This window comes from Eurytemora carolleeae, unplaced genomic scaffold (genome assembly GCF_000591075.1).
Source record: "Eurytemora carolleeae unplaced genomic scaffold, Eaff_2.0 scaffold57, whole genome shotgun sequence".
NCBI lineage: Eukaryota > Metazoa > Arthropoda > Copepoda > Calanoida > Temoridae > Eurytemora > Eurytemora carolleeae.
In genome coordinates this window covers 103317-112188 of record NW_019396351.1, presented here as the reverse complement: position 1 = coordinate 112188, position 8872 = coordinate 103317, and the positions used below count along the sequence as shown (strand labels likewise).

The window sequence follows — 8872 nt, the reverse complement described above, 5'->3', positions numbered from 1 at the left end:
TAGTTGGTAAGATGGTTTTGGTCGGTTATTATAGTTGGTAAGATGGTTTTGGTCGGTTATTATAGTTGGTAAGGTGGTTTTGGTCGGTTATTATAGTTGGTAAGGTGGTTTTGGTCGGTTATTAGTTGGTAAGATGGTTTTGGTCGGTTATTATAGTTGGTAAGATGGTTTTGGCCGGTTATTAGTTGGTAAGATGGTTTTGGTCGGTTATTATAGTTGGTAAGATGGTTTTGGTCGGTTATTATAGTTGGTAAGATGGTTTTGGTCGGTTATTAGTTGGTAAGATGGTTTTGGCCGGTTGGTAGTTTCTCGATTGGGAGTTGCCAGGCTGGTATGTTGGTTGATTTGGTGTTACCCGGCGGTAGTTCGTTTGTTTGGTTGATATTTGGTCAGTAGGTCACTGGTCGATTTTTATTTAGTCGGTTATTAGTTGGTTGGCTGTTAGTTCTTTTAGATTTGTTAATTTGTACACAAAATCCGATCATTCTTTATTTTTACTTGACCAATTATTAGTTAATTCACATTAAGAACTAAATCTTACATCCAAGAAGAAAATTACAAAAGCAAACAATTGGCTTGATTTCTAGGTTATGCAGTTCTGTGCGTATAGACAAATATATGCAAAAAGCACATTTCAGTTTCTTCCATGGTCAGATTTAGAGAGAGCTTTCTAAAACATCAATGAATTTGCTTACAAACATGATAAACAGATTTGGCAATTTGCTTATTAAATGTTACTACATGGTTTCTCCTAGTTTTTACAAATCCTCCCAATTGTGAAATTATGGCTTTTTCGGACTTAAAATAGAAAAACTATAAAACTTTTTTTTTCTTTGCTTCTCATTTAAAATCCCATAAAGATATATGCTAATCAAAATGGAGAACTTGTTTATCATGACTTCAAGATAATTTACACTAGCACTAAAGCTGACATGGGAGAAGATGAAATGTGCTTTATGCATATATTTCTCTATACGCATAAAGCTATAACCTACAAATCAAACCAATCTTTCCTTTTGCATTTATTTTTCTTAGAATCACTGTACAGCTTAGATTTAGTTCTCAATGTGACAAATATTTGAATAAGTAAAAATATACAATGATAAGATTTTTGTACAATTTGATAATTCCAAAAAACCTAATAGTGCCTAGTTAGTCGGAAGGAAGTTTGTTAATTGGTTTTGGTCGGTTTGTAGTTGGTCTGCTGTTTGTTGTTCGGTTGGTAGTTGCACAAGTTTGTAGTTGATAGGTTGTTAGTTAGTCAAGTTGTAGTTGGTCGGTTGTTAGTTTTTTTGACAAGTAGTTGGTCTATTCGGAGTTGATTATTTGGCTTTGATGGTCGGTTGTTTTGTTCAATAGGTAGTTGGTCGGTTGATACTCGCTATAATTGTTAGTTGAAATATTGGTATCTGGCCATGGTAGTTAATTGGTTGGTGATTAGTTCGCTAGTAATTGGTTAATTTTTCTGGGTTGGTCGACTGGTTTTTCGAGTTTTTTTTTGTATTGAAATAAAAAAGTGTAAGCTTGTACTTTCAAGAATAATGTTTATGGAAATGTGTCAAATATTCTCTAAATAGTAGTTTACAAATATTTTTGTAACATTAAATTGAAGAACATTATAGCCGCGCCATTAGTTTAAGAGTTGTTTAAAATGTCTTAACAACGGCTATTTTTATGATAATGAAAATATTTTAAATTATATACATTAGTGTTAAGTTGTACAAATTGTAAGATGCAGGCTTTATTAAGATAGAAAAACGACGATATATTCCTCAAAAAAAGTGTTAACGATAATTGTTGTGAATTGAACAAGTATAATTTTAAATGGAGGATCACCCGAAATTAATTGAATAGTCCCTTTCATGAGTATTTGGTTATTGTGATGATACAGTGGTAGGCGATTATATCAATACAATGAAGACTTCTTTTGATTTCAATTTTCAATCAAGCAATTAAACAGCATGGATACACATAGCTTAGAAGTCAAAAGAAGCAGTCTTTAAAAAAAGCTTCTTTTTGATTACTTGTAAACTTGTAATTTCAAAAAGCTTAATAGCAATCAAAACTTAAATAAAAAGTCGTCTTCATTATATTATTATAATCGCCTACTGTATTTACCTACGCTAAACCCGAGCTTGATGATACCAACAACCTCAGCAACCTCAACAACCTGCTGGATACAAGGATTCGTTATTAGTTCGAGTAGTGGGGGACATTCGTTAATCGTTAATAATGGGGGGGACATTCGTTAATATTTTACCCTATCACGATTTGGGGGGGGGGGGCGCAACCCCCTCTAATTTGTTTTGATAACTTTAAAATGGCTTCTTACATTAGAACGCTCAAACTTCTTCACATTTTAAACGTCATCGTTGTGAACAAATTTTGCAAAATTTGTTTTTTGATGTAGGGTGAACGACTTTCAATTATGTTTGATATGTGCTTAAAAAATTAACTGTTAATTATAATTAAGCCTAAAATTTTAAATTTTTGTTTTGAACGGCCTTGAAAAATGGACCTAAAAATATGTGTCACATGTTCGTATTTGTCAAAAATAAAAATAACCAAGAAGTTTTAGTCTAGTTTTTCTAATAAGCTGGCCTGGAAAATTTGGACTGAGGACATATTTTACACTTCAATATTTCAACTCTAAAAATAAAAACATATATATTATTAGACAAAAAACAATCGGGATAGGGCTTACACAAGATATTTATCGTGAACAGATTTTAAAAATAATTTTTGAAAGCATTGTCAGTAAAGTAAAGGAATGATGAGCGAACTAGATCGTTGAGAGTAATACAACAAAATTGTAAACAAAAATGAAAAAGAAAAAAAGATTTACACTTTACACTCGTTTTCATGTCAGTCGTTCATAATCATAACAACTATTCAAAACACTATTATTTTGGTTCGCAGTATTATAAATAGGGTTTCAAAAAAAGGGTAAATTGTTTAGGGAACATTTTGTATTTTTCCCCCCTAAAAAAATGTTGGCGAAAATTTCGCAATTTTTCGCATAAGCTCGGGACAAAATTAAATCTAAAAAGGCTTGAACTTTCTCGATAAAGAGAAAATGTCTGTTTAAAAACTTTATAAAACTGCGAACCAAAATAGCTGTGAAGTTATAAATAGTTATAAAGAAAATCCGGTAACCAATCAAAACTTTATAGGACACGTGCTATAATGTACAGCTAATTTAACTTTTTAGCACGATGATTACTTTATAGCACGTTCATCATGAAATTTAGGATGAAGTGAGTAAGATATACACAATAGTTTCATAAAATCATTTGTTCACATCTACAGCCGAAATCGAATGCCAATTACGTTTAATCTTTCAATGCAAATTCTTTATTAACAAATAAACCTCAAAGGATTTGAGTATTTGCCACAAACTTTGATCTTTTAATCGCTATATCTTTGCAACCCAATATTTTAGACCTAAAATAGTTCAAACTATATACATCTTGTTAGAGCAAATAGTGTAGAGGAATTAATTTTTTGCCACAAACTCTGACTTTACTATTTCTATATCTTAGGAAAAAAATGTCGGATACCTTCGATATTTCAAACTATGAATTCTACTAGATTAATTAATCTGAGTTTGAAATATCAAAGGTTTACACAATAAGGTTGCAAAGCTGTAGGGATTAGAGAATTTGAGTTTGGGCAAAGACTAGGTTTAAACCATCATCTTGCGACGATAGAGGGATTATAATATTAGAATTTGTGGGCAATACTAAATTCCTTAATAATTTAAACTAAATCAGGTTCATGCAATAATGAAACTTATCATTTGTGACATCCCGCTCCTGTTTTATTTCTTCGTTGCTAATATGCAAATAAAAAAGAACAAGTTAGGAATTCAACCTGAAAAACATGTCTCAATTTTCTATATAAAAATTTTCCCAGACATGGCTTATGAATATGATGCAGGGTGATGATTTCTGATAATTGATAAATGACATGAAGTGCATAAAATAAAAAATAAGTCTATTGAGCTATTCAAAATGTGGTCTACCTTCTTTGTATCTTTAAAATTGACCGAGACACTAAACATTTGAACAGTTTTGTTGATTTTTAATCAGCTGGAATCTGGACAAATTTCCAATTTCCTATTCAAATTTCCTATTATCTCTGTCAATTTTGATAGGGAAAAATGATAGACCCCATTTTGGAAATCCCGAGACTAGAAGTTTTCGGAGTTAAAGGTTTACAATGATGTTTACGAAATAAGACGATATAGAAGTCGTCACTTAATACCCATGTTTATTGGGACACCTTGTAGAAAAAAGGTGTGCTTGGCAGATAGCGCATGAAATTTAAACAGGTGATTATCCAGATTTTCAATGTCATTCAAACAATTTTACATTTAACAAACTCAACTTCTAAACTTCAAGTTTGAAAGTTCCAATTTAAATTTCTAAAACTTACAGCGTTTAAAGCATTTAAGAAGATAATCCCAAGGATCAGTTGGACTAATATAAACTTCATTTTCTTTAGTAAAGAACAGGTTAAAGAGCACCTAACTCAGCTTTCATCACATTCACAGGTTTAGAGTTCAAATATCACTGACTGAAACTAGGAACTGTATAGGCTGGAACAACATCCTATACATTGTTCACTATAACATATTTAAACACATACTTCACTTAAAAATTAACATTAATATATTCACAAAAATGCGCGTAGAGATGACTCAGAAAGAAGTCTACCTAGCAGAACCGTTTCCAGTTGTATCCAGTTTTAAACCAGGGTTGCCAACTCCAAAATTTTGCTCAGAACCACATATTTCACTGCAGGGAACCAGTTGGGAACCAAAATCGAACATGCAAAACCACTTCAGAACCAATGAAAAAAAGAGCATTTTGACAAGAAAAAATACTTTTTATTCAACACTTTTTGCCAGAGGGCTGTATAACTACTCTGAACTTCTCCCTTCTCCGGGTATATCAGTCAGTATTAGATATTAAAATAAATGCGACCCCTTCTTAAAAACGATTGTTTACATGATTTTTTTAAAGAGTCACTGAAATGGGGAAAAACCTAACTATTTTTTGGTAAATACATGGCATTTTAAAGTAAAAATTATTATAGAGGGTAAAAACTTGCCCATTGAAAGCCAATTTTTGAAATTCATGGGGAATGTGATGACTTTAGAACTGTAAGACGATATTCCTGATAAGACGGCCGTTTTACGTGTTCTAGTAAAAAAATTGGTTATAGCTATATTATCGAAACTAGAAATAAGAATATCCATTAACTTAATAAACTGCAGTTCTTCTAATAAGAGTTCTTTAATTCCCAAAATGAACAGTTCAGATTATATGGTAGTTTTGTAATATGGCATTTCAGTATCAATGCTAAAAATGCTAACAAAAGATTGTCCAAATCACTTTTTTATTATAGGTTCTGTCTGCTTTAAGTCTTCAGCTTTCACTTAATGGTTCCTTACAGTAAATTTTTTTAACCTTTTCTGTAGACCTTAAAAAGGTACGTGACCCGCTTAGTTGAGGGCAGATGCAAAACTATCACATCAAATATAAAGTGGGCATTAAATTTATTAAGGGAATGGAGGTGCTTAAATTATATAGTTTATAAAAATATCCTTTCAGTTTCATTAATTTAGAAAATTTTATACAAGAATTATCTAAAAATGATTTGCTAAATCTAACCATTTTAACGTTTTCCTCAATATATACCAAAAAAAAACTTGGAACAAGATGGGAACCACCAGAACCACTTTTGAGTTATTTGGTTCCGTACAGAACCACTTGGCAACCCTGTCTTAAACTAAAGAGTATAAGACTGAGACTACAAGCAGTGAACCGTAAAAACTAGAATTGATTCTTCATGATGACAGACTGGATTGACTAAACCTATAAGAGAGAGCGCGAAATCTATTTCTCAAGCAGGAGCAATACCTTCGAACCTTCGTAATGGGATTGTTTCCATATTTCAGGAAAGACACCAGATGTCCACCGTACCACATGTCACCTAAATATTAAAGGGGTTATAATTTGGAGAATTTTTTTTATTAATTCAACAGGACTAGTTTTTCAAAGAAATATATTTTAGCAAAATTAAATACAGTGATGTTCTAATTATAACCCGGGATAATATAAATTGATTCATTTTAACTTCAAAGTTGTCTTTGACCCTTAAAAATAGTAATTGCGGCATTCAACGCTAACCTTTTCAGCAACATAATTCTATGAAACAATAATCACATAAAAGCCCTGTCCTGCAATTTCCAAAATGTGGTCTACCATTTTTGTGCGTTCATAATTCTACTGGAGAATGAATGCTTTCGTTTAGAATAAATAATAATTTTTGATGGTTTTATTACATAAATTCTTGATCGATATCTCGAGGTATTTTTAGAGCAAAAAAATGGCAGACGACATTTTGGAAATGGCTGGATTTTAAGTGGATATGAGGTAATTAGTTTTCTCATGTAAAAATCCCGTGTACATCACGTGAAATAAACTTAAATTTTCACTGTGTAAAAATGTCATCAAATCTTCGACAATCTTGTCAGCACATTAACTATCACGGGATATTCACGGGTCACTCTTGTGAAATAAACCAAATAATCTTGTGATCTCCAAGGGTTAGTTGGTTAGTTGCAATTGGGAAGAGGGGGGAAGGCAAGCCACACTTGTAGCGCTTCCTATCCACAATTTAGTGAATTTACAATCACAAACATAACTTACAACAAAGCACTCACCCGTAGCGCTGATCCTTATCCACACCCAAATAGCTTCCGATAAAATGTCTTTACTTTAGAATATTTATTAAAGAGAATACAGAGACAGCATTAAGATNAATAAGCTAAATCTCAGCTACTCCTGGAATTTATGAGCTAAACTTCAACCCTCAAGAAGCTAATCTGCTACACAGCTACTCATGGAGCTAACTAGCTTCACAGCTACTCCCAGAGCTAATCAGCTAAACAGATACTTCTGGAGCTATCAAGCAACTCAGCTACCATCTTAACCTACTCGTAGATATTCTGGACGCCAGTTCTCTACAGGTTGAATCTATGCCCGCCTAACCTTCACTACAACAGATCTCTTTAAATGGCCACTGGCCAGCCTTACACAAGGTTGATCATGACGTGGGGAGGGGGCAGATCAGAAATTCACAAACAACTAGTTGTGAATAATATCATCACCAGAACTCCTTCTACTCCTTTTCCGTAAACACTTACAAGGAGCTAATTATCAGTCTCGACTCTCTCTGTACTCGAGACTTAGGGGGGACTTCTGTGGAGGATATGAAATCCCCGAAAGAGGATTAGGAAATCCGCAAATCAGTTGTGTCGGACCCTGGAACCGGAGAAGACCTTCTCAACTTCCTCTCCTTTTATACACTCTTTATTTAATATGTATTTATATCTAGAAGCAATAAATGTACTTCTAAAACACCCCCTTTTTTAGGTAACCGGGTTTTAGTAATTGTTCTATATTAATTGAACGGAACGGGGGGATGGAAACGTTCTTTAAATAAGAAAACCAAGAACGGAACGGAACGGGAAGACCATTCTTCTAATTAGAACGGAACGGAACGGGAGGGAACGGAACGATACAAAAAAAGGAATGAGAACGGAACGATTTAGCTGAAGGCCCTCGTTCTAGAACGGAACGGAGTGATTTCAAAAAAGTCGGAATGTGCCCAGCCCTAATTATAACCTATACTCATTTATCATATTCTTATTTGGTAATATATATAAGGAAAAATTCTGGCTCCTTGGACTGATAGTTGTTTAAATTTTGATCAGAACAGTGTTTCAGTAAAAAACTTACCCGAATAGCTTCCGTTCTACAATCTTCATACATTAACACTCAATTCATTCTTTTGTATGCCTCAATATACTATTTACAACAAATATTTTCGTGGGGGTATATTATGTTATGAAACTAAGGCATTATCTTCCTGAAAATGCATTCATTTTTAATGTAAATTTGGTTTGCACTGTGTAAGAGGACAGTTGTTGACCTATAGTCAAAATAAATAAATGGACAATAACGATCTATTCGGAACTTTATTGAAATAAAACAAGGAAAGTAAATAAAGTTTTTAAATAGTTTTCTATTGAGTGATAGAAAATGCTTAGACATAAATTATGATTATTGATTAAGAAACTAATAGGGAACAGCTAGAACTTCATGAAGAACTGCACACAGGATCTCGGCATCTTGTCAGCCGTTTCACGTCTATCTAGGCTTTGGTGTCAGGGGTGATTCAGGTTACTAGTTACCTTTGGCTTGAACCCTGACATTTGTTGGCTTTGAAATTAGCAGCATCCGCTGAAAGGGCTGTGATCTGTGGCTGGTTCATGAACGAGTTGGGCGACCCTTTAAGACCGGAGATGTTTACAGTACGGCATTTCTTTCTACTCCAACTGAAGCCCCCTCTCCTGAAGGAGGAGGAAGGGGGGAGGTTACGAACGTGTATCCCACATTTATCTGTCTTGAAAATATTACGCTGCGCATTACCAGCTTTCTCAGGCTTCATAAAGGATCGTCTTCAAAGATGAATTTGTTTAACAACAGTACATGAACTTTCTTGGTAAATGGAAGCTTTATTGCAATTTCCTCCTCAACCACAATATTTCGTACATTTGGGCTGATGTTAATCTTCTTTAAACATGTTTTGAAATTGAAGATAAGTTCAATCTTTGCCAGAAAAAATGTGCATGGTTTTGTGTAGGAAACTTTCTGAAATCAGAAACAAGACTTAAATTCTTTTAAGTACGATCAAATTCTGGTTTAAAAGTAAATCCAACCAAGGAGCCTGATGTGAATCCAACCAAGGAGACTGATGTGAATCCAACCAAGGAGCCTGATGTGAATCCAACCAAGGA

General features: G+C 33.6%; 1 protein-coding gene across 1 annotated transcript in view; it reads right to left on the bottom strand.

The window, feature by feature from the left end:
- LOC111701516 (uncharacterized) overlaps positions 1 to 2167 on the bottom strand; it is a gene marked incomplete in the record, with an annotated part of 13117 nt that extends 10950 nt beyond the window's left edge. The window contains 1 exon segment of the mRNA XM_023472824.1: positions 2119 to 2167.
- Positions 2168 to 8872: the final 6705 nt, after the last annotated feature.